Source organism: Patella vulgata, chromosome 5, assembly GCF_932274485.2.
Source record: "Patella vulgata chromosome 5, xgPatVulg1.2, whole genome shotgun sequence".
NCBI classification, from domain to species: domain Eukaryota; kingdom Metazoa; phylum Mollusca; class Gastropoda; family Patellidae; genus Patella; species Patella vulgata.
In genome coordinates this window covers 4,570,873-4,595,505 of record NC_065883.2, presented here as the reverse complement: position 1 = coordinate 4,595,505, position 24,633 = coordinate 4,570,873, and the positions used below count along the sequence as shown (strand labels likewise).

Here is a 24,633-nt window from a genome sequence, read left to right as displayed (position 1 = left end):
CCCATATAATAACTTTTCAACTTCAACAGAATTATCAGTGAAATGAATTTCGATTGTTTGTCTGTTACCGCTCGTTACTTCAGTCTGTTATATAGAAAGACAACTCGTGTTTGTCATGTTTGACGTCACTTCCCGTTTCTTCACGTGCTTGTTTCTCAGCTATCGTAGCAATGATCTCTGTGTTAAAATTATATTTGGGATGTATTTAACGAGCTCTAGCACATATTTTAAAATGACTGACACCAATATTGTCCTTTTAGTCTCTCACCTTTTCCTAGTCTGCTCACCATTAAATTTATCAACATATACATCAAGCGGTCCTTAGCGCTGAGAGATCAGACAATCTTCGCGTGCAACCTTTGACGCCACTTGAGCAGACAGCCCTTAATCGTAAGGCTGTCAATTAGTGACACCCTCTCATTTTTGTCCTGTGCCTGCTCCATGGGTGTTGTTCAAGGAATCCAATATATTTTCCTTATATACCAAAATTGGTATACTTTTGTTGGAAATAACCACCCGATAAATACTTTTGTGGGAAAGTTTCTTTAAATATTTGATATTTTCTTGTGTATTTTACCTTTCTTGTGTATAAAAAACAAATATTTTATAACTTTCTTGTGTAAAAATAACAAATATTTTATAGCTTTCCTATATAGAAATAACAGATATTTTATCACTTTCCTGTGTATTTTACCTTTTGAATGTTAGATATTGTTCTTAAGTATTTTATAACGTTCTAATATATTTCACACGCTTAATGTTACATATATATTTTCCTCAAGCATTTTTCGTCTAAATACTTAAAGCATTATTGGTAATATGAACTGAATTTGACTCAACAAATATATTTTTTAAATTGTTATTGTAATTTCGAATCAGTTATGTTTGACGAAAAACTTCAGCAGTTCAAATAGAATGGATTTGTGCCTAATTAGTCCAGTCAACATCGGTATACGGTTGCTTCGTTTATCAAGGCGCATCATTACAAAATGCACTCGAGACCACCGAGAAAACGACTTCGCGGACCGATTTTAAATTTTTCATTGTTTCTTCAATATTGGATATCGGGAGATCTTATTTTCACTGTAAGATAAAAACATCAATATTGGTGAAAATATGTCAATTCTAATTCGGGTTTTGAATGTCGAAGACTATGGATAATTTCGGGTTGAATGTTTAGCTACGTTAAGCGCCTGTAAAGCGTGCATAAAGTCAGACTTGCTGTCTTTTATGACCATAAGGCATAACAAACACAAGTCAATCTTGTATTATTAAAATAGTGCTAGAATAACTGTGACGCTGTGAAGAAAATACCTAGTCTGTTATGTAAGGCAAGGGACCTGAGAGGACAGCTGCATAGTCGTTCGGATAATCCGTGGACGTAAAAAAAACCCTTGACGATTGGTATTCAATATAAGAGTAGGTCTTATTGCTGCTGCCTGGGCAAAATTACCCTATTAGCACACTGCATGCCGTATGTCGGTGCAGATGAAAAAGAACGCTAAACCCCGCCAGCATATTTACCCAATTTGTTTGATATTCACAATACATTTACGTTGAAGAAGTTCATGAGTAGTTAGCCGATGGTGTTAAACGTGTTAATAGATTCCCAGAACACTGTGATTTTTGTTGGATATATGCCTATATAAATAGATTTTATTATCCCTCCCCAATATTTAATGCTACACAAACTGGAGCGGGTGACAATAATTCGTAAGTGTCGTGGCCACCAACCCACACGTTACACGAGTTATACTCAGACAAAAATAATTGTACTTTATTTTTGTATTTGCAGTTGGTCTGTTTTAAAACTTTGGATGTGCCACTTCTGTGGACCCATAATTATTTTATTAAAGGGCTATCTCCAGATGTTTTAATTTTTCTGGAGTGTAAAATATATGTATATAAACTATCCTTTACTGTCAAGGTTGAATCATTAAAACAAATTCTACACATCCGAGTACAAAATACCGTGAGCTTTGTCAACTATATGGTAATTTTACTTCCATGGAAGGAGTTAAATGCGAGGTAAATGCCTTCGCCTACTCATCTGTTGGGGTAAAGATTAGTTGAATATGCAATTTCGTTCAGAAAATGTGATGGAAACGGAATGAGTTCGAAAACCCTTTGGGATAAAACAAAACTAGGTTGAAACTTCCAACTGTTTACAGGAATTATATTTTATACAGTTGTTTTTGATCATTTACCATATTTCGAGATCTGAAAGTAGAAAAATAATATAAACTGTGAGAGTTTTTTTATATATTTTATTTGTAATCTTTTAATTGTAACATTGTAATGCATCCTTAAACACGTATGTGAAATGAGGACTATATAAATTTGGTAATAATAAAATTATAATAATTTAATACAAAAAATATATTCTTGTATTTTTATGTGTTGTTTTTCTACTTTTTTTCTAGGGGAGCTACATAAAATTGAAAAGCAACATTTTTTATGCGAAAAGTGTCACGGTCGTGTGCTTTATCCTTCGTCGTCAGATGGTGGGATGGGATAGACATTCAAAGATACATTCCTGGATCCGCCCCTGAACAATATCTGGTCCTGTGTTTAGCATTATTTAATTGATAATCTTGAATATTTATCCGCTCCGCTGACGACTACCTCCATTTTACAGACCAAATTTAATTTTTATAAACACCCTTAGATCCGTCGACAAACTGGCCAGAGCGAAAATTATAATGAATATGAAAGACAAGATACATAGTACATACTTGTACAGTTTGGTGTATAGCAGCATCACCAGTACCAGGCCAATTAGGAACACAACCACAACTGCTATTGCAATATACAGCACAGTGTCTGGTCTAACTGAAATAGTAAACATATCGTTGTGACCATCTGTCCATCAAGCGAGCGGGGGTTGGGGGCGAATAGATTAATAATCATAAGCTCTGTCAAGCGGCATGGGTTCGATACCCCACTTGTACGTGAATAGATTAATGATCATAAGCTCTGTCAAGCGGCATGGGTTCGATACCCCCCTTAACCCAGCTTGTACGTGACAAGAAGTATGATCCATCGGTTTTCCCTCACAGCTAAAGACCCCTAAGCGCAAGAGAAATACTGAAATAAAATCGCACCATGTTAGTCCCGAAATGATAAAGTCAGTGTCGATTTGACGTTAAACCATCTTGTATCCAAAGTATATATTTATTCTACACTGTAGTTGCAAGAAGCACTTACCTATGTCTGAACTCCAATTCGTAGGTGATATAAAGAAAGGACCAATATTTGTTGTTGTTGTTGGCATTGGCGTTGTTGTCCTGCATCCATATGTGTCTCCTACAAAAGTAATGCACTACTGATATATATCTTAATGTCCCTAAGACAGGGACATATTAGGGGCCCAGGTGCCCCGGATTCTGGTTCCTTGCGAAACATTTGAAAAACTGAACATAATGGCGCTTTCTATAATATATTCGAAGTACAAAACCTGCTTTGCTTATCAATCCATCAACAACGACGTACATTCCGACTAAAAGCGGACCCCAAACTGCGTGAGAACACTAACTTCTTTAGGCATCTACGAGCCAACCATACTCGCGCATTCGCTATCCACCCCAGCCCTAACAGAGAGAGAGAGAAAAATGGGGTTTAACGTCCACTCGACACAAACTAGGTCATTTCGGGACTAACATATGGTTTTAATTTTATTTCAATAATTCGCTTGCGCGTAGGGGTCTTTAGCAGTGGGAGGAAATCGGAGGACCCGGAGAAAACCCACGAGATTGGACAGGCGACCCTACTCCTTGTCACGTACAACCGGGGATTCGAAACCACGCCAGTTGACTCAATGACAGGCTTTATGATACAGCACGCACGTGCTAACCATTCGGCCATCCACCCCCCCCCCCCACCAGCACAAACAGTTTCCTTATATTCCATATAAGGAAAATACATAAACATATTAATTTCAATTCATATCTGGGTCTATAACGTTATTGTGGTTGTTTTAATCATGTCAATTTCTTAACGTAAAAACACAGAAACGTTTTTCACAGATTCCTTGGCTATTGTTTATTCAAATTGAAATCTTTGGACTTTCAGTTATGAAACTTTATAAACTTATTGATCGGCATAAATAAAACGACAGGACATGGCGTAAATAATTTTCTCCAAATTGTCGATAATTGGTTGCAGAAATGATACTGACTGACGATATTATCTTATTATTTGATGATATTTGGTGGTATTTGATTAGTAAGGTGTTATTATTTACTTGTTGGGTCTAGGACAACTCCGGTTGGCCAATTGCCGTCGAGGACAACTGCCGGCAGGACAACTGTCGACCATTTTATTTGTCGTTCGTTTCTAGAGTTTATTATTTATTTTTTTTATAGTCTGTGGCCCAGATTCCAAGAACCAACAACAATATAGAAGGGTGGCACAGAGGATTTCAGGCTTCCGTTGGCGGTTGCCATGTTAATATATGGAAGTTTCTGGAGACCCTGAAGAAACATCAAGCACTACAAGAAGTAACTATTGAACAGATATTGGCTGGAGAACAACCTGTCCGGAGCGCGTACTAAACATTGTCCGTAAGTTCAACAGTCGTCATGTGTTGGACTATTTACGTAATATTCACCTGTGATCACTTTGTGTCAGTGAGTGTTATTATAGGTCGTCAGTCTATAGTAGTGAGTGCTATTATAGACAATATGTTAAGTAAACTGAACCTGTAATGAATTCTTTTAAAGATGGACTCCCTCGTACAAACTGGGTGATTTAATGGTATACATGGACCAAAAACATATTCAAACTAATTAATTTGTCATAATTATGCTTCAAATCCTTCTCAAACATTGTAATTGCGAAGACATTGCCTGTTATTAAAATTCGATCAAACCAGGTCATGTTTACGTCACGTGTTTGGAGTCAGAGGAGAATTCATTGTATACCTAAGACGATGTTGTCTTTAATCGCTTACTATTTATTACAAATATCGAATCCTAATTAAATTCTCGGATTATCCACTACCCGCGTCTTTTTCCGTCATTTTTATCTCAGAAAGTATTGTACGTCTAACTCTTCATAAAGTTTATCAACTTGTACATCAAGCGCTCAATGCTCACTAGTGACCTTTGACATCACGCGTGCAGAAGTTCCTAATCGTCGGGCTGTTGATTAGGGAAACCCTTACATTTTTGTCTGTATACGCTCCATGAGTGTTTTTCGGGGAATCCAGTATTTTTCTAGTAAGATTGGATATCTCTACTTTCCATATATACCAAAATTGCCATACTTTTATTGGAAATAACCACCCGATAAATACTTTTCTGGGAACCCATCTTTAATCGCATAGTGATAAAACCACTGACAGTTCTGTTAACGTCGTTCTTCTCTGGGAACTGACGATACTCTACCAGCATGATTCCTCTGAACAATCTAGGGCTTTGAGATAAGATGCATGATGGTGTCTACCGACTTCCATCGAGGAATGACCGACTATTGTATAGGAACATCTATCTTGATCCAGTTTTATAACTACTTAATGACTAATTAGCACCATTTAGCATCTTAAAATAGGTTTAAACACGTGGATGTGGGCTTGGTGACATATATATTGCCAAATAGTAATGGAATTTTGGATGGATAAATCACACCCCCTAATTGGCACCATATAGTTTGCAATATAATTTTTCTTCAGTTGGTTAGTATTAAATGTCCTTGCTCTACCGTATAAATTTGCGTCCAATGATGATCCAGCAACACTTGATATTCTGTAATGAATATGTCAAGTAAGATGCCAGACAGCAACGTAATTTTGGATGGAATTTGCAAACAATTAAAGACCCTTGGGTAATTACAGTAGCGCCGTCCAATTTACCACCGCGCTAAATTTACTTAATACTTGTGGTTATTTGGGGCCATTCTCGCTACATCTCAAACATTTTGTAACTTTACAGGGATTGTCGACATGTCTTCCCACAATAGGATCGCTAGGTTTATTAACTGTAATGTTATCCATAAAACTATCTGTTTATTATATTGACGTCAAAAAAGTAGGGGATATTCAGAAACAATGCAAAACTGCGGAAATGCACTGCTGTTTTTGTTAGAGGTAACCAGTGTATGTTAATAACAGGCCAATTGCCTACACATCAACATAAACAGTTCATGTGGGCGGCTTATCTGACGACCCCATTTCACTCGCAAGGAGATACGCTGTTCAAAGTGAAAATGGACGTTTTGATTTTTGTCTTAATAATGAGTAATACGTGCTCCACCAATCCTCAGACATTCAGAAATTCGTCGTGGCATGCTCCTAATCAACCGTTCAATCACGATTTGGGGCAATCTGACCCACTCCTCTTGCAGTGTCACGGCCAATTCTTGCAGGGTTGACGTTGACGAACACGTCTCCCGATCAAATTAAACGTAACACACTAAAGCAAAGATCCGCTAAACAATAAATCTTATGCAAGAACCGATAGGAAAGCAAACATGGATAGGATAAATCAGCAAGCGGCAGTTTTCATCAACCCTTCCTTGAAGTGTCAAATTTGACAACGAACCCCTCCCACGTGTATGGCGCTATTGCATGTCGCACATGCAGCTCGGTGGTTCTGTTGGGGCGATAAGTTCTTCATCTGTGAACATACTCTCAAAACATGTCAAGTGTCCATGACTATTTATCATATCACAACCTGCATAGGTATTTGCATTTCAATATCCCCTACTTTTTTAAAGAGTATATATCGCTTTCACTAAATGCCTTTCAAAGACACTAGTTCATTTAATTGTTAGTGATTTCTGTATTGATAAAACAATTCCAACAATGGAATATTTTAGTGAAAACATTCAGCATGTTTCAATCCTAATCAAGACATACACCACATAGTTATAATTTGAAATAGAATTTTTTAACTTTTATAAATCGATAAAGATTAACAGTGAATTGTCGCACATGGAATCGTAACTAGTTCCCGCCACGTTGAGAAACACCCAGGAAAAATTCTGGAAAACAACGGGATCAGACATCCTATAAGCCAGATACTAAATGAGGTATCAAAACTCCCGATCACATTAAAATATAGCGCATAGACCGCATTACATTCTAGACGAACACCTGTTAAAATCTGTTGTCCATTCCATAACGATCCACCTATTTCCCGTATATTCTGAATTAAGAGACGATTTAAGGAAAAGATGTATGCGAGTGTTACTAAAAGGGGACCAACTCTTTGATGTTATCTTGCGCCCTTATTTCTAGAAGATACAATGAACACCATTTACCTGTAACTCCCGTGTCTGTAACTTGGGCTTCTGTAGAAAGTGAAGTTGGTACCTGGGTTGTTGGCTGTTGACAGCCTTCAGTATCACCTTGTAAAACAATTATAAGTTTTTAGACAATTGTTATGGATTACGTTCAGTTAGGTAGAATGGACATTGGTGAATTAGATGTCCCTAGTGATTTAATTAATCTATTAACCATATAAAGCGCCGTTTCCTAAACAAATCTCAGAGAATATATAATAATCATCACCGTACCAAAACAATATCGCTCGTTGCATCCTTTAGCTTTTACCAGGTAGTAAGCCATAAAATCTTGACAATTCTTGATCCTTATTTGGAAGGAGGCGTAGCAGGTCGAGGAGTAATAAGTTACACATGCAATGCGGCTAACAATACCATCTGATAAACTTGGATGATCTCCTATAAATATAAAGATATATAACAAACTAGAATCTGGCAGACATGGATGGTTTGCTTTACACATTGACAAATATTACAATACAACCTTGGTATTGTAAATATTTATCTAATGACCTCAAATTCGCAACTAAAAGCAATTCTATGTAGATCTGAAATCTTTCTATAGTACAGTAATTTTCTATGAAGAAAGTGATTTTATCTCCAACTAACAGAATGCCCGGCTTCGCTCGGTTGTCATAACTCCGATACCGGAAGTGGTAGACTAACGCCACCTGGCCTATGTTACTCCCCGGGCCGAGCTACCCCTATACCCCAAATTTCAGACTCGGGGCAGACCTAGTGTAGCCGCCAACCCCGAACAGACAGACAGACAGACAAACAAACGACAGTCACAAATATTAATATAGATAAATGATTTTGGAATGATGATTTTAGAAATTTGTGATTATCGCCCCTTATATATGTATAATGATCTTACCATTTAACCATATAGGATACTTGGTACCACAACTATTTACTGGTACAGGAGAAGTGGGCATGGTGAGATTTTGACCAGATTCTGATTGAACACGATACCATCCTGGTTCCATATATCTGTCACATTTATCATAATTTACATTACAATTAATACTTCTATCATCTCCATCAGTCCATATAAATGATGTTAAACACGGGTCTGGATCACCTGAAATTACGAAACCGGTCAATTAATTTTGATTCGTAGAACAACCTGTGGAAGTAGGGGGTTGCTATTTTCTGGTTGAATCAAGTATACAATGTGTGCAATGCTTGAAGTGAGGTATAACTGCCTTAAGGAAACACAGTGCCTGCAAAAGGAGGTCTAAAACTGAAGTTTTAATAGATAGTTTACTTTGATTCTGTCGAGTTCAAAAATAGGGAGGGAAAAGAAGTGAAACCATATGGCTGATATAGGTCAATAAGAAACCTTACAATTCCGTTCATTTCATTTCATAACGTATACTAGATACAACATCTCATCTAAACCCAGAGCTGTAATCAAATACAGGTGTTGGGATACTTTTGTCTGTATGTTTATAAGGAAAATGAGTATTTAAAAATTGTTTGTGCGTCAAGGCTTTAAAGCTATAAAATATAACCGAATAGGAGCACTCCCTTGAAAGAGTAACTAAAGCTGGACAGGCTGGTAGATCTGTGTTGATACTGGATCAGGAAAATGATACCGGCGGGGCAGGAGAGCATGATATAAATTTAAGATTCCCCGCACAACAGATTAAGTTTAGTGTAGAGATTTTTTTAATGATATAATGTTTCTGGTAATCAGTATCCCTGTTCAAAAAGTTATATCCTTTAGCTATTTGTTTACAGGAAACTCTTTTGAGGAACTCTGACACTTTGTCTTTTGGACAGTTTGTTAGTTATCAATACTCAAGTAATTATGGCAGAGCTGATGGGGGTGTTTCTATTATTCTTAATGGAGATACCCCTCAGAGTCGAGTCACTCTCAACTCGGCTTTACAGGCAGTTGTAGTTAGGGTGACGTAGCATATTCCTATAACACTCTGCTCTGTATGTCTTCCACCAAGTTTACATCTTAATCCCAGAGTTCTTGAGTACCTTTTTGCACAACTTCCTCTCCCGTTTATAATTATGGGAGATTTCAATTGCCATCATTCACTCTGGGGTAGTCCCGATGATAACGATAGGGGTAATCAAATAGCGGACTTTTTGTGTTTATTAAATGACGACTCGCCTACTTATCTAGATCCTGCCACAGCTTCTTTTTCTTCCCTCGACCTTACCATTTGCTCTCCGGTTTCAGGATTTCTCATGGACAGTAAATGTAGATCTGTGTGGCAGAGACCATTTTCCTATCTTGATAGATAATGGTCCATCTCCGGTAGAAGGACACCAGAAGTGGAAGTTGCCCAACTTAAGGCAAGTCCCGCAATTATGAATGTTACAATGAAAATTTTTCTCTTGCAGAGCCCCGGGACACTGCAGCTGGTCCAGATAAAATACACTACCAAATTCTAAAACATTTACCTTTTCCAACACTCTTAATATTATTGGATCTTTTTAACCGGATTTTGGGTTGATGGGGGTTTCCCTGATCTTAACATACCTTTTGATTCTTACATCAGTAACCACTTCGATGTTACAATTTTCAGAAATTTGGACATAGCAAAGCCGCCCGTCGAGGTAAGGACACCTGCGCTCGCTGTGGTCATGATGGCTATGCGAACGCTACCTGTCCGGCGGATTTGTTTTGTATCAATTTGTTTAATCTCGCGAATGTCCGATATGGCAAAAAGAAAAAAAAAGAATTAAACATGTAATGTCTGAGCGGAAAATACTATTTTATGATGCCCGAAAGTAAGTGGACTTAACTGCGCTCTTTCCCGTTCCATCGTAAGAGAAATCTTTTGCAGGCGCAGAAAAGGTACCTACCATCTCTGGCCAAATAAAGGGAAAGTGTCTTTCATATCATTAGATCATGATAAAGGGGTATCGAGCTCCTTTTAAACAAATGAGAGGTCGATCGAAACTATTAGTTCTTTGACTGGCGAGGGTTCATCTTTCTTGCCTCAGTCTGAAGTTGTTGGGATCATTCCTAACACTTCCTCCCAGAACGGCAAGGGGTCATCTCCCTCGCCCACCCTTGAAGCTGCCATCCTTGATTCCACTTCTACTGGACCAGGATCGCAGTCAAAGGGTAATACTTCATCAAAGAAAGAAAAATTAGTAAAGTTTCGAGAGGGAGGGCAAAAGGGTTCAAAAGACCCCGCCCCTCTCTATAATAGAATGGGGATGATCTGATGGACGATATTACCGTAGTGGATGTCCATACGGACCCACATAGTAAGCCGTCAAAAAATAAAATTCTCTGACTATGTTAAATTACATTATTCAATGGAATTGTCGTGGTTTAAAACCGATGAGATCCTTGCGCTTCCAGTTCGCTGCTAACTCGCATGACGTCACGCGAGAGGTGTGAACTTGCCGTGAAGTGCATAAAGTAACCACTGGCTGCAAGTACAGAACATTTCGTCTGGTGACTTTATGCGGTCTATAAGCGATCTAAGCCTAGGAAATATATCTAAACTAATACATACTTTAGGTCTTAGTACACAACTAAGATGCTTTGTATACAAATATACCTATAGGATTATATTAGGAAGTTATTAAAAATTAGTTTATCATCTACGAGTATAATATAAAAACGAGTTACGTTCCTATGGAAGCGTTTAGAGGTCATGCAAAATTTTGTAGAAGGTCTCGAGATCAGGTGATCCCGTGATACTTTCTGAAAATCCCACGATCACCTGGTAGTTGTCGTGAGATCTTACTTTAATATATGATACAGTCCCCAGATCTACAGTTTTCTCGAAACCTTATGATAGTGTCTCCACGTTGTGAGACATCCATTGGTCTTATAATTTACGCCAAATTTTAAAAAAAAACAAATACCTAAACCAGTAGCTACCAGGCAAGATACGCCCACGTGTTGCAAAAGATGGGTAGAGACGCGCTAAAAAAGCAATTTTTCGAACAATGAAGGGTCTAATTATCGAGTCCCCAGTTCAACTTTTATAATCTTTAACTAAGGCATTCTTTGGGTACATGTAATCAAAAGGTATCTTTGGTTGGTCAGCATTAACCAACAATCTGATTAAAATACAGATCTATATTTCGTTTCGTTTTTTATACTTTCGATGGCCCACACTACATGAAGATCTGACAAGTTATAGCGATAGGTCACGTCAGGGGTCAAAAGATCGACTTATGACCCTATGATGTCAGACATTTGATTAACCAATCAGCATTGGTGTTACTAGTGGATTACCCACAGTTCCGTGCAAAACATGCCTAAAGCTCGCCGTTAAATAACAACTCTTCCAGATCCAAGACAAGTAAAACGAAATTTTGAACTATAAAAACGAAACAAAATAGGATGTGTGTTTTAACCAGATTGCATTACCCAAGTATGTTGTGTACATGTATGTATATATTGTCTTGTTGTATTTTCATATTTTATCATTGCTTGATAATGACTAGAGAAGCCTAGTCGAAACGTTGCTCATTAATAAGCAGTAGTTGTATTCCATTGTGACCTGTTTATGCTAACTAATAAACGGACAATCGATAGGGTTCATCCATTCTCTTGTGGTCCCTAAATTCTAAATATGATTAACATCGACAGGGTTTATCGTCTTATGGCCCAAATGCTACACACCAAATTTGAAAATCAAAATTACAGACGTGCTTGCTAGACTTTTTAAATTTAATCCGTGGGCGACGTAATTATTGAAATTGTCATTTTCTGCATGGTTTTCAGACCATATTTCTTTTAGAATAGAGCTAGACACATGCTTCGCGGCAGATATTACAACGAAGCTCTGGGCACTACAAGGTTTACGGGAAAATAGGAATAACGCCATAACAAAGAGTCGGGGAGCGGCGCTGCAAATCAATAAGGTTCATTCTCTAGTGACAACAATCCTTTCAATAATGTAGATTCTATCCCACGGAACGCCGAAAATAAATTTGTTATATCTCTGTGACAAAAAAAACCCTTACATTGCTGAATATCAACAGGGTCATCCTTGTCGCGGAGCACTGCATATCGAAAATCCGTTAAAAATGTAAGTGTCTATCGCGTTAAGAAGGTTTTCAAAGAATGGAGAGTAACTCCGGAACGGAAGATCACTGGGCACTGAATTGAGTTGATAACCCCAATGCTTCACACAAAATTTAAAAAGAGAGGTGGGGAGAGAGTATACTAACGAACAGGTCCTCATATCGTCCAATATTTGACAAAATATGGACAAAGAGGGTAACTCTGGAACAGAAGTTTGCGGAGGGCCCAGTGCTTCACACTACATTTGAAAACAAAATCAGTTAAAACCATAGCCACTATCTAACGCGCGTTAACAAGGTGTTTTGAAAAGTTGTGTGTGTGTGCAGATTGGGGGAGAGGGTAACTCCAGAATGATAAGATGCACTGAAACCCGATAGGGGCCGTCCTCTCATCACCCCAATGCTTCATACCAAATTTGAAACAAATCCGTTAAAAACTGCTGGCTCTATCATGCCATTAAGGTTTTCGGGAAAGGGGGGGATAAACTCCGAAACGTCAGGTCGTAAAGAGCCGAGAATACGTTAAGATTTACGTGCACGCATAAAAATACTCGAGATCTCGAGAAAATTTACTCAGTATAGCAAGATTCCGAGAACATTAACTCGAATTCTCGAGATCGTAAACACAGGATGGGAGATTCTCGGGAAATTTATTAGGTCAATTGAGATCTCGAGGTCTACAAAATTTTGAATAACCCCTATACGCTCCTGTAATGTTCATTCTCACAAATCATATGGAATTATTTTAATACTGTTTTAGATCTCCGTGATATAAAGATAAATAAAAAAACATGTAATTATCTTAAGTTCTGTCGAGCTAACTTACGAAACGAAAAACTAAATATAAATAAATATGAACGCTTCTTAATAGAACATGCTTCTGTCGAGCTAACTTACGAAACGAAAAACTAAATATACTATTCAAAAAAAGTAGGGGATATTTGATTTTTAAGTGTTATTAAAGTCACCTAATGAAACTGACGAAGAAACAAATGACAAAATGAAATGAAGTTCACATTCATCGATTTATTCCAAATGATCGTTAGACTAAGTAAGGCACAGACTGACCATTATAAGGGTAAAATGATACCCGGGGTCAAACAGCAAAGTTACCACAGCATCACAACCAAGTCAGTAACGGGTAAATCCTCCTCTGTTTGCCAAACAAGCATTGATCCGACGTGGCATACTCCTAATGAGACGTCTAAGGTCATTTTGGTCCAGATTGTCCCATTCCTGTTGCAACGCAGCAGCAAGTTCTTGGACATTGGCAGGACGTTGTTGACGTTGACGTAACCTCTGTCCAAGCATGTCCCAGACATGCTCGATGGGGGAGAGGTCGGGACTCAGTGCTGGCCAAGGTAATGTGGTGATGTTCTGTTGTTGGAGGTAACCTGTAACGATCCTGGCCCTGTGACATCTTGCGTTGTCATCCTGGAAGATGAAACGGCGGCCATGACGTCGTGCGAACGGCACAACATGGACTGCCAAGATGTTGTCCCGGTAGTACTGGCCTGTAACACGCCCTGCAACAACATGTAAAGCCGTTCTTCCAGCAACAGTGATGCCTCCCCACACCATAACAGAACCACCCCCAAATCGATCATGTCTGATGACGTTAACGTCTTGGAAGCGCTCGTTTCGACGACGCCACACCCTCCTACGTCTGTCCAAAAAATCAACAGTGAACCTTGACTCATCTGAAAACATCACATTGCTCCAGCGTCGATTATCCCAGTGTTGACGATCCCTACACCAACGACGTCTTGCCTGAATGTGATGATCTCTCAAACAAGGGATCACGCGAGGACGTCGGGCGCGAAGGTGACCCCTATGCAGTCGATTCCGAATCGTCTGGCCACTCACTCTCACACCAGTGTCTGTTTGAAGACGAGCGCTGATCTGATTTGCTGTGATGACACGATTTCTCAAGGCCAAGGTACGGATAAATCGATCCTGGGCTTGAGTTGTCGCCCTTAGTCGACCTGAGCGTGGTCTGTCCTGTACAGATTGTGTATCACGGTATCTGGACCATAGCCTGCTTATGACAGACTGAGAAACATTCATCGTCCGCGCCACAACCGCCTGTGTTGTGCCGATCTGTAGCATGCCAAGGGCACCTAACCTTTCATTTTGGGTAAGCCGACGCATATCAAAATTTGTTTTCTGGTCACTAAAACAATTAAACTGATGTTTCCACCCTGGAATTCAATGCCACAATGACTGTAACATTCAAAGTCAGAGTCGTGCAAATCTTGGGTTGGACCCCAATGATGATCCCAAGCATCACCTGCATTCCATGCGGTAGCTATTGGTGCGTTTGGGCGTCACATGTAACTGGAAATGTTTCTTCTGTTAGGTTCTATAGTGACTTTTTTCGTAGTCATTTGCATATTTTAGTATTATGCCCCCAAAATCAAATATCCCCTACTTTTTTTGAATAGTATATATAAATAAATATGAACGCTTCTTAATAGAACATGCTTAATTGGAGATAAAACTATCTCCGAAACAATATAGAAATAAATGGCAATAACTTTTTAAAGAATTAATAGATCCCTAGAACCTTATATTTTTATTACTAATCTTTTATTGAATCTGTGTACTGTAGGAACCCATGTTAGTAAGACGTCTATACGGAAATGCTTGTTATTAAATATAAATATACTTAACATGTTTGTAAGTATATAGGTAAAAATAGAACTGTAATATCTCATAGTTTTAAACAATGTAATATCTCTGTAAAATTCAATTAGCCCACGGAAAATGGGTAATGCCTTATTGTCACCTCTTTTCGAAGACATCAGGGGACTTAAAATGGGTTCGTCCGTCTGTCTGTCTGCCACACTTTCTGGGACACAATAACTCTATCTCTAATCGAGCTAGATTGTTCAAACTTGGTGTAGGTATTGATTAGGTCAATGCCTTGACGGAGTTCGAAGATGGGTATTTTCTGCTTAGGGTAAGCAGAGTTAGGCCATTTGATTGGTTGATGAATTGGGACACGATGACTATTGTTCTAATTAAGTTAGAGTGATGGAACTTGGTGTAAAGCTTTATTACATCATGTCAAGTGGACCACATTTCGGAAAGTTGGGAACATACCCCCCCCCCCCCAAAAAAAAATATTATAAAAAATATATGTTATAGCACATGGACTTAAGCTAACAAATCCAAAACTATACCTCTCTAGGCCGAACATTCGCTGAGATATGCCCATTTGTACTTAAGGTACTGAAACGGATCATAAACTCAGTCATTTTTGTCAGGTTTCGGGTGCTTTAAACTCACATTTCTAAGCACGTGCGCGCTGTATCATAAGGCCTGTCATTTAGACAACTGGCGAGGTTTTGATTCCGCGGTTGTACGTGACAAGGAGTAGGGTCGCCTGTCCAACCTCGTGGGTTTTCTCCGGGTCCTCCGATTTCCTCCCACAGCTAAAGACCCCTACGCGCAAGCGAATTATTGAAATAAAGTTAAACCATGTTAGTCCTGAAATGACCTAGTCTGTGTCCAGTGGATGTTAAACCCAACCTCTCTCTCTCCCTCTCTCTCTAATAGGAGTAGAACTCTCTAACTTTGTAATCTAAGACAACTTTTGGTGTAGATTATGAATTTAGTATCACACAGTTCGTTCCACGGGGGGGCAAAATATGGAACAAATAAACTATTCACTTTTCTTCCAGGATGTCCACAGTTACTGGCAAAGTGACTATTGCATACACAACCTCCGATATTGTCAGTTTATCTTTTATCAATTTACAAAAGATTCGGAGTCGAAGGGATATATACTTTTCCAAATATTAAGTCTGAATATTCAATGCACACTGAAAATGTACAAAATATACCCATTTTCACCATTTATATTTGGCATCCCAAATGAGAAAAAAAAATGGTTATCCCGCTTTACAAATTGAAATATTGGGCTTTGTGTAACAAAGTACTCTATAACTTTCATCAAATTATACGGTCATTTAGGTGCTTAGAACTGCATGACCTCAGCTGATTTTTGATAATATGTGATATTGACGTTTCAACTCTGTATAAACTTCTATTAAGGCACGAAATGGCTATTATCTAATTAAACATGTAATTAATTCAATATATCATTTACGGGCTGCACATGATCTGTGTGCAACGCTCGGTAGGACTTCAAAAGGAATGTACTAGGGGTCATTGCATCATACCATGACCTGTTAATGACTTCAATGCAATTACAGATACCATAATCTGATAAATAAACAATACCATATATGTTGATCACTTTTAACCATTTTCCCATGTTCCTGAAGCAACGACCGCGAGTTTTACAACATCTAGCCGTTGCTTCAGTACTCAACAATTCCCGAATTTTTGCGCTCGTTGTGTTTACACTGACTAATTAGCATTGTCCAATCAGAAGTCGTGGCACATAACATACGGTAAACAAATATGGCGGCCTCCATAGAAAAAGAAATAGACAAGTTTACAGCCTTTGTTGATCAACCACGATTTCCACCAACCTTGACATTGATCGAACCTTGAACTTTGCAACTCGATTGTCACATGTAGACATTTTAGCTAGAAGCGCGAGCCTTGATAATCGTAACGATATTTTTAACGAAGGAATCTGATAGGATCACAAGCTGGGCTTATACCCAATCAAAATTAGTGCTAAAATATGCGGGGTATTACGTGAAGGGCTTGATAAGATGTACGTAGTGAAGGCGAGATCAAGCCTTCTATTACATGTACGGCATCAGATACGAAGAACAGAAGGAAAATATGTACATGTATGTAATAATCTTACTTCCTTGATGCGATGCAGGGATGCCGATATAGTAAGGGAGATCTCTGGTTTGTTAGCATAAACCAAGTATTGTTGTGTACATGTATATATTGTCCTGTCATATTTTCATTTTTTTTATCATAGCTTGATAATGACTAGAGAAGCCTGGTCGAAACGTCGCTCAGTAATAAGCAGTAATTGTATTCCATAGAATTGTGACCTGTAAACTCTAGTTCAATTACTAAATGCCATTGAAACAGTTTATCAGACATCAGTATGGAGATGTGGCAGTCAAACTCATTGATCAGATACGAAGAACAGAAAGAAAATATGTACATGTTCGTAATAATCTTACTTTCTTGATGGGATGCCGAGCAGTAATTGTATTCCATAGAATTGTGACCTGTATATTAAGTGATTTGCCAGACAATTGTCCCACAATACCAGAAAAAGAATAATCCTTTATTTAAGTGGAGGACAGACGAGCGTATTTTTTCGCCCGATCGCGGCGATTTTTAAAATCGCTCGAAAAATACGCCCGTGTGCCCCTTCAGGGCGACGACGATTCTGCTCGGCGAACCATTCGCCCGATCAATCGCTCGTATCTAGCATGTTAGATATTTTCGGCCGAATATTTTTCGCCGGCGATTAAATTCGCTCGTGTGCCCGTGTCCAGCGTATATTGTCAGGCGATTCATTTTTATAAGCCAATCATTGAGATCCTTGATATCACATGATCTCAAAATGGCTGCCATTTTGTACAAGTCACTTGATCGACAAGTCATGTGATCGACATAATTACTCACAGAGTGGCGTACGCTCTTGAGACGATCGCTACGTGTGCCCGTTCGTTATCGGCCGTAAAAAAATCGCTGGCGAATTTCAATCGCCGCGATCGGGCGGAAAAATACGCTCGTCTGTTCATAGCATTAAGGAACACTGATTGGCATTCTCGATTAACGAATGGTTATTTAAGGCCCATTAACAGTCCAAGTTATACGGAACCGAAATATTATAATATATGTATGATATTATAAAAATACTCATCTATACGGTCTATTTGGATGTACAACTACCTTTAGTTGAAGGCAACTCTTGTGTGTTATACTGTTGTTTTGTCCTATTAGAAGATGCATTACGTAAAAGCTAATTCTGCCTATTGCAGGTCTTTATTTTGGACTCAACTGTTCTATTAATTACTTATTAGACATTTATTCACATGCCAAGTTAATAATCAACAGTCTAGTACCTCGGACGGTCGTGATTTGTAATGGATTGAAACACGGGCACTATTTAATAACTTAATTTAAAATTGGATAACCGTAACAATCGCAACCAAAACCGAGATTGCGCTATACAATCATTCTTAACTTCGCTCAGAATAAAGTAATTTGACTGAAATTTCCTTTTTTCACTGGCAGTTTTTTTGTGCAAATCTTAGAAAATGTCTGAATTCACAAGGTTTAATGCCCGGCTCAATAGCCGTGAAAAACAAGTGGTGTCCAAAACACAACTAATCTGTCCATTTGGCTAGAAATGTATCTCAGCGTCAAACAACATGACCCTTTCGTTAGCTCTCAAAGTGGAGAAACCGAATGTAGGGTTGTGACAAAGTACCCGCATTTGAAATTTTTGACGCCAAAACAAATTCAAAATGACATGACGCACATATGAGGTGACAATGCTCCTTCGTATAGTAATTCCAGTCAAAAAGTGTTGTGTTGAATTTACAACACTACCAACCATGAGATGACCACCCTTGTGAAGTGACCATCAAATATACAGATGATGCTTTTCTCGACTTAATAATACAGGGCAGGCGAGTAATTGGTTAGTCACTGCACATATCATTAACACCACATCAGTGGAACGAATCACCCTGAGTGCGACCACCTGACGTCGCCAAAGCCCAAAGGGCGTCTTCCAGTTACAATTCCAAACATCCGTGATGATGGGTGCTCAATGTCTGCTTCCGGCGAAGGTGATATCGCAGACAAGTTGTCTTATTTTCAGGTTTATTTTCTTAGCACACACAGGGTATGGCCGGTCAAAAAGGCTGAAGAAACAGTGGAACAAGTGCATTGAAAAATAGATCATGCACAGTTCATATGAGCTCATGCACAGTTCATATGAGCACAAGTTGACCTATATATTTAAGAATGAGTTCGCGAGAGAATCATGCAAAATTTAAAAAAAAACGGCACAAGCGGTGTCGGGCGATTTTGACCAAACTTTGCAGATTTTGTCATTGGGTACCTCGTATACCCCACATGAAATATGAGGGTCGCCAACCTTGTAGTTACGGAGAACCAGCTATGGCCATTTTAGTGTTAAAAAACCGGTCATTTTTTATGAAAAAATTCCTTAAATTCAAATATTTCCCATAAATTGTCTATTGATTTTTTATTTTTTTAAATTATTTTTTTATGAATGATCATGTCTACTACTTTAAATATATATGACTATTAAATTTTTCCGACATCCATTTCAGGCTATGAGGAATTTATTTTGAGACGTAGTTTTTGCTATATGCTAAAACATATAAATTTCATGATGCTATATCTCACCCACTGCGGGGCTGAGGACAATTATATTTATAATGGAAGTTGATGACTACTAATACTAATATTTGGTTTTGACAAAATGACTGGCACGGATTTCTTTCATATTAAATTTGATGGTCGAACTTGAAGAAAATGACTTCATTTTTGACATCATTTTTCCAATAAAATCATCCATTGCCTGGATTATTAGGCCTGATAATGCCCCATGCAACCGCCTACCAGCAACCCTGTGTAGGGCTGGTACAGATGATTCGGGAGTTCGACAAGGATCAATCCTTGGACCTGTCCTTTATGTTATGTATACTAAGAAATTGGGACAACTAATCGATAAGCGTGGTTTCTAGGACGACATTCTTATGCAGATGATACACAGCTGATCGCAAGTTATTCCCTTTCAAAAACTGTTTCATTCCCTAATTATTCTGACATCAAATTGTGTACACATGACATTAAAGATAGAATGACAAGAAATATGTTGAAATTAAATTTAATTGAATTAAGTAAATAAGAATGTATTTTATGTGGTCAAAATACACATCTGAAAAATACAAGTTCAAATGACGTGGTTGTACGAGATGTAATATTTGTACCATGAGACACTGTGAAGAGGTTAGGTGTCATCTTGGGGTCCAATTTGAGCATGGACAGTTACATTAGTGAAAATTGGCCATATAAACACTTTATTAGCCAGGAAGCAGCGGCTACACTTATATGTTCTTTGGTATTCTCAAGGATTGACTACTGTAACAGCTTGTTAGTAGGAACATCTAGTGCCAATATTAAAAAAAACATCAACTTGTAGAATAAACTGCAGCTCGAATTTTTACCAGATCACCAAACCACTCTCATATTACTCCTGTTCTGAAATCAATCTATTGGCTGCCAATCATCTTCAAAAGTCTGTCTTTGACGTATCAGTGTGTTAATGGCTTAGCTCAAATATACTTATCTAACTTTATGCACATACAAATTCCCTCGAGTAACCTCCGGCCGAACACACATTCATCAGGTGGAAATTAATATCATTTGGATACGGGTCGTGCTCAGTGAATGCGCCTAAACTGCGTAATAATCTTCCAGATTTCAAAAAATCATCTCAAACCCTTTCTTGTTTTACATCAAGACTTATCAAGATTAATTAAATTAATTTAATTGTTTGCGCAGTGGACATTCTTCTGTACATGGAGTACGTGCGCTATATAAATATACATATTAATAATATTATTATTATTCGTCAGGCCAAAGTTAGATTTGCACTTTCGTTTAAACTGGCGTCTTCCCTAAAACTTTGGACAGTGATTTAAGGTATTAAAAACGGTGAAAGTATTGTTCGTCTCCAAACAGTATTGTTTACATTGTAGCCATGCTGATAGCCTCGTTTGTCACGCAATTAGTTTTTCTGCAATATTCTGCTATGCACTGGTTAATTGGGTGAATCATGACGTAACGTTATGTTAACTAATAACATATTTGAAACTCTGTTTAAACCAGAATATTATTGTTACACATTTAGGTATTGGTTGTTAATCGGACTATTGACCAATCATAATTTGGAACAGAAATTTGCTTTCATTACGGCAGTGTTGAGTGGGATTAGGTTTAATCAAACGAAACACTGCGGGGAGTGTGCTAAAATAGTGACCTTACGGTCATATACAATTTGTTTTTTGTCTTTTTCAAATATCGCTTGATTCGTTTGTCAAGTATAGACAGATATATATATATGACTACTACACTATTTAGTTTTTACGATTTGCTGTTCAAAAATTCGTCATCCTTCTACTAGATCATGAGGTTATATTGCCGAATTAATAAAATGTTGACACATAGTCTAGAGAGATTAATTGGTTTAATCTCACTGTGCCCCCCAATCAACTGGTGTTATAGGGTAGTGGTGTGAAAATTAAGTAAACAAAGGATTATAGACTGTATCCTTATTAGTACTGTTCACCTAGTTAAAATTTAATTATTTTAATGATTAAAATATATAAGTTAAGTTCACGTGTCATCGGTTAACGAGTATCTTAAATATTATTCACCTACCTTTCATTCAGACAGTACTCATAAATCAATCAAATATATGATTAGAAACTCACTATCATTATATAAGGATAGTTGTCACCCCCAATTACATTATATCTTTTAAAATGGCTCAAGTTCGCATAGGGTTTATTCCTAATTCTCAAGGAGGTCAAAATTTAGTTAATTTGGGGTATAAGTACAGAGTAAAAAATACGAAACCCAATAGCACCAGCAGACTTTTACTGAAAATACAATAGTTCAATTGGATAACGGGGGACGATTGCCCCCTAAAAGACGAAAATATAAAAGAGTAGAAGAATCTATTAATGATCTAAAAATCAAACTGTTATATGGAGTAAAAAAGTGCAATTGAATATACTGACGCCATATCTATTTTGGAGGGTTATGATTTATGTTTGATACATGTATTTGTTGTTACTTTTATGAAATTTATTGTGAATAAAGTTGTTAATTAGTTTAAACCTAGTAGTTGAAAAAAACAGACTATTCTTTTAACACCATTGTATTCGATAATCCCCTTGCTTGATTAATCCCCCCATGAGAACAATAGCAGGGGGCACAGTGAGATGTCACCGATTAATTGTATTTACCAAGAACAGCTCTTTTGGCATTTACAGTAAATTAAGCTTTTCAAACTTCATTGTTTGAAAATTTTAACGGTGTAATTGTGGGCTCCGTTTTCGTGATCAGATACTTATTGGATAGATAGGTAAATAGATATATAGCGCTAGATAGATAGATAGTAATAAGTATCAACATATAGATAGTAATAAGTATTAACATTTTTAGTTTTGATAATGGAACATTTTTTAAACTTGAATTTTTTGATGAAAGTATATAATCTGCGTTTATATTTATTTGTTTATTTCTATTTTTATTATGGCTTGCTCTTAACGGAACTGGAAACCACGTTAATTTGGTTTCAAGTGCCATGTTACACTTTTGAGTGTGTAAATAAAGCGGTTTATTTTTCGTCATTTTTGTTAAAAATCGTTATTTTTGTACAAAAATGGAAATTATTTACTACTAAACGGGTCGATTGCCACCCAATTTCTTTCTTGATCTTAATACTATAGATCATTGTCTTTTCAGTCAGCTTTCCAAAAAAATACTTAAACCCGCAGTGGGTGAGATATAGATAGAATAAAATGACATACCTAAATTGAGCTATTTTGGTACCTTGCAGCAATAAGTCCCTATACCACAAACCGCTCCATGAAAATCCATCAAACTTTCAGAATGTATACTTACTAACCATTTCTGCTACGCTATAAAGTTTCATTAATCTACTGAAAATGATGATTTTTTGGCTATTTTCTGTCTTAAAATTTCAATTTTTTTCTACGCTCTCAAAATGGCTCGATTGATCTAAAATTGTGGCAGTGGGGTTTGGAGGGGTTACCCATCATACATAAAAAAAAATGGTCAAAATCGGTCACCCACCATGTGCCTGTCCCTGCACGGTTCTCTCGCAAACGCATTCTTAAATATAAATGATCAATCATCTGGATTAGTTTCTGAGAATTATTAATTAAAAATCAATATGAAACAATGGTAGTCAGTGTTTTCTGACATGTTATCATAACATGATTGGTCACATGACCATGAAAACTAAACTAAATAGGGAAAATAATACCCCCCCCCCCCCCCCTACGCTTATCCACCTGTTAATACACATTTTTCAGCTTTGTAGATAATTGCAATGGATGCGAACCAGTAAACGTTAATTTCACGATAATGATGCTACTTCAATCATTTGAAAAATATGGCGGTCTACTATATTGGTCGCAACGATTATCAGCCAGAGGAGAGTCTATTACGTAACGGGTTTACCTTTTGAGATTAGCCCTTTGTTTCCTTATGAATAACCTAAAATCGGTCCAGTAAGTAGTCACATATTACATATCAGTTTATAGACAGAATTATCAATCTTGAAAAACGATTTCGATAAAAAAAATTCTTACAACATATTTAAACATATTTCAACTTACCCGATATGGTTATTACAGTAACCGTCATAAGGATAAACCATTCGGCAGTCGCCATTTTTAACATATGTAACATAATATCTTTATTACGGGTATTTATAGCTATGCAAACAACGCCGTCAATCTTAAACCCTGTTTACTAATGTGTTATGCTTGTCTGCTTTCTGTTAAAGATTCGTCAACAATGTGTCACGATTTGTTCAAATCTGGTAACAGAAAATATTATGGGGAAATATATTGTAGATTAAAATGAAATAGGGCTTAACGTCTTACTTTTCTTTAACATAGGATAAGAGAAGACAAATATATTGGGTTTTTTTGTACACGTCGCAGTAAAGATAAAGGGCTTCTTCACGGTGGGTAAGACGCTGGCTCGCTAGCCTGGAGGTCTGGTGTTCGATCCCTCCGTTGGCCGAGAAAGTTCATCCAGATTTTCCGGCGTGCTGCAGGACGGAGGGCCTGACAAGGGTAGCTATTTAGTGGTTCGGATGGGACGAAAAACCAAGGTCCCGTGTACTCATAGACTTGCAAGTAAAAGATCCCTTGACAGTTGGAATTCGATATAAGAGTAAGCCGCTGTCCGGGCGAAATTTCTCTCATAGCATACTGTATGGTGTATGCCCGTCTTCATTAGCCCAGTTCGGAGCAGAACAGTAGGACGTTAAACCCCATTTCATTTCATTTTATTTATTAGGTGGAAGTTTAATCAACTTAACTAGGAAATGTAAATCGTTTTGTAGCACTTATATTCGAATGAATACTTTTAAAAAAGGCCTAGTTCTTATCATCATTCACAGAATATTGTGGAAATGATAGGGTAGATTATCGATCGTACTGATTCTTTCTTCATTGTACAATGGGCAAAAGGGGAAAACTAATCTACTACGTAGGCGCGGATTCTCAGGGAGCGGAAGTGGGTAGGAATACGCCGTTTCTTTGAACATTTTGTTTTCATCACGACTGAAATGAA

General features: G+C 37.7%; 1 long non-coding RNA gene across 1 annotated transcript; it reads right to left on the bottom strand.

Moving 5' to 3' along the window:
• Window positions 1-1,465: 1,465 nt before the first annotated feature.
• On the bottom strand, window positions 1,466-23,766 carry LOC130012964 (uncharacterized). The gene is made up of 7 exons (XR_008788203.1): window positions 23,667-23,766; window positions 8,159-8,365; window positions 7,516-7,680; window positions 7,261-7,347; window positions 3,208-3,306; window positions 2,736-2,832; window positions 1,466-2,220 (listed from the first exon to the last, which is right to left on the bottom strand). It is a non-coding gene; the product is annotated as an uncharacterized LOC130012964 (long non-coding RNA).
• Between the last annotated feature and the right edge of the window lie 867 nt (window positions 23,767-24,633).